This window comes from Pelobates fuscus, chromosome 8, assembly GCF_036172605.1.
Source record: "Pelobates fuscus isolate aPelFus1 chromosome 8, aPelFus1.pri, whole genome shotgun sequence".
NCBI classification, from domain to species: domain Eukaryota; kingdom Metazoa; phylum Chordata; class Amphibia; order Anura; family Pelobatidae; genus Pelobates; species Pelobates fuscus.
Window position 1 is genome coordinate 67,699,487 of NC_086324.1, and position 11,619 is coordinate 67,711,105.

Consider the following 11,619-nt stretch of genomic DNA (forward strand, 5'->3'; position numbering starts at 1 on the left):
TGTTGCTGGGTGCCTCGGCGTTTGAGGAAGCCCAGCATCAGCCAATAGCGCTGTCCCAGCACATGTGATCGCTGTGACAGCCAGTCACAGCGATCACAGTGCTGCTGGGATTTCCTGATCCTCCTCCCTCCACCTCTGTGTGTGTTTAGAAGTGGAGAGAGACGGATCGGTTGAAATTTTGTGTCCCTGACAGACACAAAGTATTTTAAAGTTAAAAAAATCCCTTTACCTCCTTTCCCTGTAAAAATTAACAAGGGTTTAACCCTTTGATCACTGGCAGCAGTGATCACAATACTGATCACAGTACTTTACTGAGATCAGTTTTCTTTTTTTTTTAACCCTCAGGGGTTAACTTTATTTTCTTTTAAACCCTCAGGGGTTAAATATATTTAATTTATTTTTTTTACTATTATTTTCAGTTAATTAGTTAGCTGGGGTGGATTGAAGCTAGGGGGAATTGGGGAATCTAGCATTAGTGTAGCTAGAAAGCTGAAAAGTTTTAGAAAGTTATTAAAAGTTTGTAAAAGTTTATAAAATCATAAAAAAAAGTGAAAAAAGGAAAAAAGAGGGAAAAAAAGTAGTTTATTTTAAGTCAAAGCATTTCTGCTTTGCTAGGTGTAAGCACTGTGTTTAGCGGTGATCTGATTTCTGTTTTTACCCACAGGGGTTAATTTTTTTTAAAGTTTTTAGAAGTTTTTAAGAGTTTTAAAAAAGTTAAAAAAAAGTATTAAAAAAAAAGTTCAGAAAACAAAAAAAAGTATAAAAAAAAGTTAAGAAAAACAAAAAAAAAATACGTTATTTAGTTAAAGTTAATTTTAAGCTTTGACCATGCTTAGAAGGTTTAGTGCCGAGGAGGCATATAATATATTAGCAGCCGACTCAGAGGCAACCGACACTGCCTCAGAGAGTGTAGAGGGTGACTATGTGCCAGACACAGATGAAGAGAGTGAAGATACCCCTGGCACTGCTCCTGGCGCTGATGCCCCCTAACAATTTTGTCCCCGACATCCCTCTGTTCACTGCGACTCCTGGTATTCAGGGAGACGTGACCAGCTATAACTCCCAGGATTTTATGGAGCTGTTCCTTGGGGATGATTTTTTAGGGCAGATAGTTACACAAACAAATATTTATGCAGCGCAGTATCTGGCACAAAATGCAACAAGTCATCTTGCCACAAAAGGGAGCTGGTACCCCACCAGTGTGCCAGAGTTAAAACAGTTCTGGGCACTAACCATGCTGATGGGAATTATAAAAAAGCCCAGCATCCGAATGTATTGGTCCAAAAACCCAGTATGCAATACTCCCATTTTCTCTCAGACCATGAGTAGGCCCAGATATGAATCAGTACTGCGCTTTCTGCACTTCAATGACAATTTGAAGTGCCACCCCAAAGATCATCCGCAGTATGACAAACTCTATAAAATCCGCCCCCTAATTAACCATTTTAATAAAGAATTTGGCCTAATTTATACTCCCCAAAAGAATATATGTATTGACGAGTCCCTAATGAAATACAAGGGTAGACTGGGGTTTAAGCAATACATACCAGCCAAAAGATCCCAGTATGGCATCAAGCTATACAAGTTATGTGAAAGTAGCAGTGGGTATGTTTATACCTTCAGAGTATATGAAGGTAAAGATAGCCACCGGGATCCCCCAGGTTGCCCTGATGTAGTTGGGACTAGCGGAAAAATAGTTTGGGATCTAATGAACCCGCTACTGAACAAGGGGTACCACCTCTACCTTGATAATTACTACAATAGCATACCCCTTCAAAAAATGCTATATTGTTTTGATACTGTGGTCTGCGGCACTATCCGCAAGACACGCACTGGCTTCCCCAAGGCTCTGGCAGAGAAAAAAATGAAAAAGGGGGAAACTGCTGCTCTATGCCAGGATGAACTGCTGGCTCTGAAATACAGAGACAAAAAGGAGGTGTTCATACTGACTACCATGCACAGTGAACACACACGCAGGGTCGCAGTCCGTGGCAGACAGGAAACAAGACGTCTGCCTGTCTGCATTAAGCAATACAATAAACAAATGGGGGGAGTTGACCTGTCTGATCAACTGCTGCAGCCATATCTGATAATGAGAAAGACCGGGCCTGGTATAAGAAAGTGGGCATTTATTTAATGCAATTGGCTACTCATAACGCATTCATCCTTTTCAAAAAGGCAAATCCTCAGCTGAAATGTACTTTTCTTACATTTCAGTTCCAGCTAATTTCGGTGCTGCTCACTGAGTGCCACAGTGGGGAGCCATCAGCAGGGCCTAGCAGCAGAAATATTCAGACAGGTCACTTCTGCTTTCGGATACCACCAACCCCCCAAAAAAAGACCCTCCCGAAAAGGTGCAGGCTGTGTTACCAGAGAGGCATTCGAACGGAGACCAGTTTCTACTGCCCTGATTGTCCCTCTCAGCCTGGCCTTTGTATTGAGAACTGTTTTAAATTATTTCATACTCAGGGCCAATAGTATGTTGTAGTTCTTCTGTTATTTAACCACTGACTATATATATATATATATATATATATATATATATATATATATATATATATATATTATTTTATTTTTACCTTTTATTTAGTTAATTGGGGTGGATGATAGTTCCTGGGAAATTGGGGAGTTTAGTGCGTATGCTAGGGGTAAAAATACAAATAAAAAAACCCCACAAAAAAATAAAATAACATTATTATAACATTGTTTTGTTAAAGTTCTTGTGTAAAAAGTTAAAAATGCTTAGGAAGTACAGTTAGAGAATTCTGACAGCAGATTGAGATGTGACAGACAGTGCCTCAGAGTTTGACCCAAAATGGGACATGGACCCAGCATGCAAATTCAAAGTTTGAAACAAACCTGAAATGACTGAGTCTCAAATTTGCCCCTTCAACATCCACATATACCTGAGAAAGGTACACACGGGGGTATTGCTGTACTCAGACGACCTAGCTGAGTGACATATGAAGCGTTATACTGCCGTAGCATACCTAAGGATTGTAAACTATGCAGTAAAATCTCAAAGTGTGTGTCAAAAAGGCAGAGAAAATGCTTACTACTACTAGACTTGGTACTCACTAGCGAAAAAATGATCCCACCCTAAGGTTCAAAATGGGCCTTTTGAAATACCCTGGGGTGTCTTCTTTAAAAAATGGTAGGCCTTTGTTGGGGAAGTTTGAATTCTCAACCTGTCAAATGCCCAAAATGGGACATGGACCCAGCGTAAAAATTCAAAGTTTGAAACAGACCTCAAATTGCCGAGTTTCAAAGTTGCCCCTCCAACATCCACATATACCTGGGAAAGGTACACACGGGGGTATTGCTGTACTCAGACGACATAGCTGAGTGACATATGAAGCGTTATACTGCCGTAGCACACCTAAGGATTGTAAACTATGCATTAAAATCTCAAAGTGTGTGCCAAAAAGGCAGAGAAAATGCTTACTACTACTAGACTTGGTACTCACTAGCGAAAAAATTATCCCACCCTAAGGTTCAAAATGGGCCTTTTGAAATACCCTGGGGTGTCTTCTTTAAAAAATGGTAGGCCTTTGTTGGTGAAGTTTGAATTCTCAACCTGTCAAATGCCCAAAATGGGACATGGACCCAGCGTAAAAATTCAAAGTTTGAAACAGACCTCAAATTGCAGAGTCTCAAAGTTGCCCCTCCAACATCCACATATACCTGGGAAAGGTACACACGGAGGTATTGCTGTACTCAGACGACATAGCTGAGTGACATATGAAGCGTTATACTGCCGTAGCACACCTAAGGATTGTAAACTATGCATTAAAATCTCAAAGTGTGTGCCAAAAAGGCAGAGAAAATGCTTACTACTACTAGACTTGATACTCACTAGTGAAAAAATGATTCCACCCTAAGGTTCAAAATGGGCCTTTTGAAGTACCCTGGGGTGTCTACTTTAAAAAACGGTAGGCCTTTGTGGGGAAAGTTTGAATAAGCAACCTGCTATTAGAACCCAAAATGAGTCATAAACCTATAAAATTCAGTGAAAACTGAAATGGTCAGGTCTCCTATATGGCAGTGTAACGTCAGGTATTACGACTGAAGGCATACATTGGGGGTATCGTTTTACTCATAGGAGATAGCTCAGCATAATTTAGGTTGTTTGATCATATTGGAACATCTCAAATATACAAAATGCCTAGCACAAATGTAATGCTTAAGGAAAAAATGCGAAAAATATTTTTTTACCACAAACTTTGACATATAATGGCGAAAAAATGGCGACATGTAAAGGCACAATATATGCCATATGAGATACTCTGGAGTGTCTACTTTCACAAATGGTAGGCCTTTTTGCGGTTTTTGAAACAGTCAAACTGCTATAATGGCCCAAATTGAAACATAAGCGCTGCAAATACGTCTCTCAAAATTCTACTCTAAAAACTGAAATGGTCAGGTCTCCTTTATGGCACTGTAACGTCACCAAATAGTGTCAAAGACATACATTGGGGATATTGTTTTAGTCAGAAGACTTAGCTGAGCATAATTAGGGGTGTTTTATCATAGTGGAACATATCAAATATACAAAATACCCAGCACAAATGTAATGCTTAAGGAAAAAATGTGAAAAATATTTTTTTACCACAAACTTTGACATATAATGGCGAAAAAATGGCAACATGTTAAGGCACAATATATGCCATATGAGATACCCTGGAGTGTCTACTTTCACAAATGGTAGGCCTTTTTGCGGTTTTTGAAACAGTCAAACTGCTATAATGGCCCAAATTGAAACATAAGCGCTGCAAATACGTCTCTCAAAATTCTACTCTAAAAACTGAAATGGTCAGGTCTCCTTTATGGCACTGTAACGTCACCAAATAGTGTCAAAGACATACATTGGGGGTATTGTTTTACTCAGAAGACTTAGCTGAGCATAATTAGGGGTGTTTGATCATAGTGGAACATATCAAATATCCAAAATGCCCAGCACAAATGTAATGCTTAAGGAAAAAATGTGAAAAATATTTGTTTACCACAAACTTTGACATATAATGGCGAAAAAATGGCGACATGTTAAGGCACAATATATGCCATATGAGATACCCTGGAGTGTCTACTTGCACAAATGGTAGGCCTTTTTGCGGTTTTTGAAACAGTCAAACTGCTATAATGGCCCAAATTGAAACATAAGCGCTGCAAATCCGTCTCTCAAAATTCTACTCTAAAAACTGAAATGGTCAGGTCTCCTTTATGGCACTGTAACGTCACCAAATAGTGTCAAAGACATACATTTGGGGTATTGTTTTACTCAGAAGACTTAGCTGAGCATAATTAGGGGTGTTTGATCATAGTGGAACATATCAAATATACAAAATGCCCAGCACAAATGTAATGCTTAAGGAAAAAATGTGAAAAATATTTGTTTACCACAAACTTTGACATATAATGGCGAAAAAATGGCGACATGTTAAGGCACAATATATGCCATATGAGATACCCTGGAGTGTCTACTTTCACAAATGGTAGGCCTTTTTGCGGTTTTTGAAACAGTCAAACTGCTATAATGGCCCAAATTGAAACATAAGCCCTGCAAATCCGTCTCTCAAAATTCTACTCTAAAAACTGAAATGGTCAGGTCTCCTTTATGGCACTGTAACGTCACCAAATAGTGTCAAAGACATACATTTGGGGTATTGTTTTACTCAGAAGACTTAGCTGAGCATAATAAGGGGTGTTTTATCATAGTGGAACTGTCAGGGACCAGGAACCAGACAGAGACAGAAGTAGATGCAAACACACCTTTATTAATAAATAACAAATAATAAACAAAAGCAAAGTCCAGGAATCAAGCAGGGGTCAGTCACCAGAGCGGGTAGTCAGACAAGCCAGGATCAGGAGCACGGAGAGCAGCGGAGTCAGGAACAAGGCCGGAGTCAGGAACCAGGATCAAACAGGAAACACAGGAACAAGGAGACTTCTGGGAAACAGGAAACCACGCAAGGGCAAGGAGGTTCTGGGCTTAGCTGCTTAAATAGGCAGAACTGATTAGCAGCAGGGTTGATTACTACTCACAGGTGAGTAACCGTGGCAACAAGCAGAAGCAGCTCAAGTAATAGCAGCTGCAAACTCAATCACTGAAACAGAAAGGTTTTGCTGTTTAAAACAGCAAAGAAACCCTGACAGTACCTCCCCCTCAACGATTCCCCCCATCTCTGTTGGTGGGTCCGGGCTTCATGGGGAAGCGGGCGTGATAGGAACGAAGGAGGGATGGTGCATGGACATCAGAGGCTGGAACCCAGGAGCGTTCCTCTGGACCGTATCCTTTCCAGTGCACCAAGTATTGGATCTGTCCTCTGAAGACCCGTGAGTCAATGATGCTGCGTATTTCATATTCCTCATGATTGTCAATCAGAACAGGACGTGGACGTGGCACTGAGTTGGTGTAGCGATTACAAACCAACGGTTTCAAGAGGGAAACATGGAAAACATTTGAGATGCGCATGTTAGCAGGAAGGTAAAGTGCGTAAGCTACAGGGTTAACCCTTCGAAGTATACGAAATGGCCCAACGTATCGGGGTGCCAGTTTTTGTGAGGGAACACTGAGGCGTAGGTTGCGGGAAGACAGCCAGACCCTCTCTCCGACCTGATAGGTAGGTGCAGGAAGGCGTCTGCGGTCGGCCTGGAGTTTGTAGTTCTGCATTGCGTGTCGCAAAGAACTCTGAACCTGCACCCAAGTGGAACGGAGTTCCCTGAGATGTCCCTCCAATGCCGGTATCTCCTGTGGCAAGAACGTATCAGGCAACATGGACGGTTGAAACCCATAGTTTGCCAGGAACGGGGATAGCCGGGAGGAGGCATTAATCGCACTATTGTGGGCAAACTCCGCCCAGGGTAGCAGATCAGACCAGTTGTTCTGGTGGTCAGAAATGTAGCAACGCAGAAACTGTTCCAGTGTTTGGTTAGCTCGTTCCGCTGCACCATTGGATTGCGGGTGGTAGGCCGAGGAGAAGGAAAGCTGAATTCCCATTTGCGTACAAAAAGCTCTCCAAAATCTGGACACGAACTGGCTACCCCTATCTGAGACTATCACTTTGGGTAACCCATGCAAACGAAAGATCTCCCGACCAAAAATTGTTGCAAGTTCCTGGGAAGTTGGTAGTTTTTTCAAGGGAATGCAATGCGACATCTTCGAGAATCGGTCAACAACCATGAGAACGACTGTATTGCCACGGGAGACCGGAAGATCTACGATAAAATCCATGGACAAGTGGGTCCAGGGTCGTTCACCATTAGGTATGGTTTGCAGGAGACCCACTGGAGGGCGTCGTGGGGTTTTGTTTTGAGCGCACACAGGACAGGCAGCTACAAAAGCGGTGACATCCGAACGGAGACTAGGCCACCAAAATTGCCGGGATACGGACCAGATTAACTGGTTTTTGCCTGGATGTCCAGCTGCTTTGGAGTCGTGGTATGTACTCAATAGTTTCGTACGGAGGTTAATAGGTACAAAACAACGGCCATTAGGTTTCTCTGGAGGAGCATTACTTTGTGCAGCCAGAATCTCCTCGCCTAGGGGTGAGGTGAGGTTAGTACGGATGGTTGCCAGTATATGGTCCGGAGGAATCACAGGAGTAGGGGTTATCTCCTCTCTAGATGGAGGGGAGAACTGTCGAGACAAGGCATCAGCCTGGATGTTTTTTGTACCGGGCAAGTAAGAAACCACATAATTGAATCTTGATAGGAAGAGAGCCCATCTAGCTTGCCGGGGGGAAAGTCGCTTAGCTTCAGAAAGATATGTTAGATTCTTGTGGTCTGTGAGTATGAGGATTGGCACTGAAGTACCCTCAAGAAGGTGCCTCCATTCTTTGAGAGCTAAAATTATGGCTAGAAGTTCTCTATCACCAATCTGGTAGTTGCATTCCGCCGGGTTCAATTTCCTCGAGAAATACCCGCACGGATGCCTGGAACTCTCTGGGTTAGGACGTTGAGACAGGAGGGCGCCCACTCCTGTCTCAGACGCATCGACCTCAAGAATGAATGGTAAGGCAGGGTTAGGGTGTGCCAGTATAGGGGCAGCAGCAAAGGCGACTTTGAGAGACTCAAAGGCAGTAATGGCTTCCTGTGACCAATGCTGTGGATCAGCATCTCTCCTGGTCATGTCCGTGAGAGGTTTAACCAAGGAAGAAAAGTTGCGTATGAACTTCCGATAATAATTGGCGAAGCCCAGAAACCGTTGTATAGAGCGAAGACCCGTAGGTCGAGGCCATTTAAGTACAGCCGAAAGTTTCTCCGGATCCATAGAGAATCCAGTATCTGAGATAACATATCCCAAGAATGTAACCTGTTTGCAGTGAAACTCACATTTCTCCAATTTGCAGAACAGACTATTTTCTCTAAGTCTCTGTAGAACACGAGAAACGTCTGCGTGATGGTTCTCGAGAGATGTGGAATGGATCAGAATATCATCAAGATAAACCACCACACATTGCTGCAGCATATCTCGCAGGACGTCATTTATAAATTCTTGGAAAACCGCCGGAGCATTGCAAAGACCAAAGGGCATTACTAGGTATTCGTAATGGCCGCTCCTGGTGTTAAATGCGGTTTTCCATTCGTGGTCCTCTTTTATCCGGACGAGATTATATGCCCCTCTCAGATCAAGTTTGGTGAAGACCGTTGCTCCCTTGAGGCGGTCAAATAATTCCGTGATTAATGGAATGGGGTAGGCATTCTTAATAGTAATGCGATTGAGACCCCTATAGTCGATACAGGGTCTCAACTCGCCATCTTTTTTCTTTACAAAGAAAAAGCCGGCCCCGGCAGGAGAAGATGACTTCCGAATAAAACCCTTAGACAGTGCATCGGTAACATACTCCTCCATGGCTCGATTTTCTGCTACAGACAGTGGGTAAATCCGGCCCCGGGGAGGATTGGTACCCGGTTGGAGTTCGATACCACAGTCATACGGACGGTGTGGTGGCAGAACGCTGGCTTGACCCTTGTCAAATACATCTTGGAATTCTTGGTACTCAGCGGGTAAGGAAGAGGCAGAACATGCGCCCAAAACTTTGACCGGTTTCTGGAGACAGGACAATGTGCATTGCTGGGACCATGATAATATCTCAGCTTTGCGCCAATCAATTGTGGGGTTATGCTTCTGTAACCAAGGGTATCCCAAAACAACCTGGTAATATGGAGAGGAAATGACCTGGAATTGGGTCGTCTCATGATGTAGAGCCCCTACAGCCAGAGATATGGGCACGGTTTCTTGGGTCACGTGGGTTGGCTGTATTGGTCTGCCATCGATGGCTTTGAAGGCTAGTGGGGAGTTGCGAGACTGTAAGGGTATAGAGTGCTTTGCTGCAAATGCACAATCTATAAACAAGCCTGCGGCCCCAGAATCAAGTAACGCCCGGGTTTCAATGGATGAATCAGACCAGGAGAGGATAACGGGCACCAAGGGTTTGTGCACACATATCTCTGGGTCTGCAGAAAGACCACCCAAGATCTGCCCCTGACAGTATCTTGGGTACGGACCCTTTGCCGGACGGATCGGGCAAAACTTTAACATGTGACCGTGGTGTCCGCAGTATAGGCACAGGCCCTCCCTCCTCCTAAAGGCTCTCTCCTCGGCCGAGAGGCGTGAGAAGCCTAACCGCCTTGGCTCCACACAGACAGAGGACTCAGGACCAGGAGGCAAGGGAGGTGAGGGAGGTTCGGGTGGGCAAGAAAAGCTCGGTGTCAAATTTACAAGAGGCCTCCGCAGGCGCTCCTTGGATGAGGATCTCTCTCGGAGTCTGATGTCAATGAGGGTGACAAATGATATCAGTTCCTCGAGATCTTTAGGTAATTCTCTGGCTGCAATCTCATGTTTAAACACATCGGAGAGACCTTGTGCAAAGGCAGCCACAAGAGTCTCGTTGTTCCAGCCACCCTCTGCTGCCATGGTACGGAATTCACTGGCATACTCGACAATAGTTTTTGTGCCCTGAGAATTAGACATGAGTAGTTCGGCAGTAGGGGTGGAGCGAGCTGGAATATCAAAAACCCTATTGAAGGATGCAACAAATTCAGGGTAATTGTAAATAATAGGCTTCTCCGCCTCCCAGAGAGGTTTTGCCCAAGCTAGGGCCTTTTCAGACAGCAAAGAAATCATGAAGTGAACTTTGTCACTGTCTGTAGGAAATGCCTGGGGCAGGGTTTCAAGGTATCCTTTAACCTGATTTATAAATTCTCTGCACTGTGCTGGGTCGCCCCCAAAATGCTGAGGGAGCGGGACAGACCCAGTCATTTCTCTAGCCGCTACAGGTTTGGAGGTTACAACCGGTGCTAGAACAGGAAGTGAGGCAGAGGCGGCCGCAATCGCAGGCTGGCCGGGTACTGGATCCAGATGGGCATACTGGTCCAAATGGTGGTTCTGCTGGTCCCACTGGGTAAGCAGGTTAGGTATAGGTGTCTTGCCTGTACCATCTGTATTCATGGCCCTTGCGTAATGTCAGGGACCAGGAACCAGACAGAGACAGAAGTAGATGCAAACACACCTTTATTAATAAATAACAAATAATAAACAAAAGCAAAGTCCAGGAATCAAGCAGGGGTCAGTCACCAGAGCGGGTAGTCAGACAAGCCAGGATCAGGAGCACGGAGAGCAGCGGAGTCAGGAACAAGGCCGGAGTCAGGAACCAGGATCAAACAGGAAACACAGGAACAAGGAGACTTCTGGGAAACAGGAAACCACGCAAGGGCAAGGAGGTTCTGGGCTTAGCTGCTTAAATAGGCAGAACTGATTAGCAGCAGGGTTGATTACTACTCACAGGTGAGTAACCGTGGCAACAAGCAGAAGCAGCTCAAGTAATAGCAGCTGCAAACTCAATCACTGAAACAGAAAGGTTTTGCTGTTTAAAACAGCAAAGAAACCCTGACAGGAACATATCAAATATACAAAATGCCCAGCACAAATGTAATGCTTAAGGAAAAAATGCGAAAAATATTTTTTTACCACAAACTTTGACATATAATGACGAAAAAATGGCGACATGTTAAGGCACAATATCTGCCATATGAGATACCCTGGAGTGTCTACTTTCACAAATGGTAGGCCTTTTTGCGGTTTTTGAAACAGTCAAACTGCTATAATGGCCCAAATTGAAACATAAGCCCTGCAAATCCGTCTCTCAAAATTCTACTCTAAAAACTGAAATGGTCAGGTCTCCTTTATGGCACTGTAACGTCACCAAATAGTGTCAAAGACATACATTGGGGGTATTGTTTTACTCAGAAGACTTAGCTGAGCATAATTAGAGGTGTTTGATCATATTGGAACATATCAAATATCCAAAATGCCCAGCACAAATGTAATGCTTAAGGAAAAAATGCGAAAAATATTTTTTTACCACAAACTTTGACATATAATGGCGACAAAATGGCGACATGTTAAGGCACAATATATGCCAAATGAGATACCCTGGAGTGTCTACTTTCACAAATGGTAGGCCTTTTTGCGGTTTTTGAAACAGTCAAACTGCTATAATGGCCCAAATTGAAACATAAGCCCTGCAAATCCGTCTCTCAAAATTCTACTCTAAAAACTGAAATGGTCAGGTCTCCTTTATGGCACTGTAACGTCACCAAATAGTGTCAAAGACATAC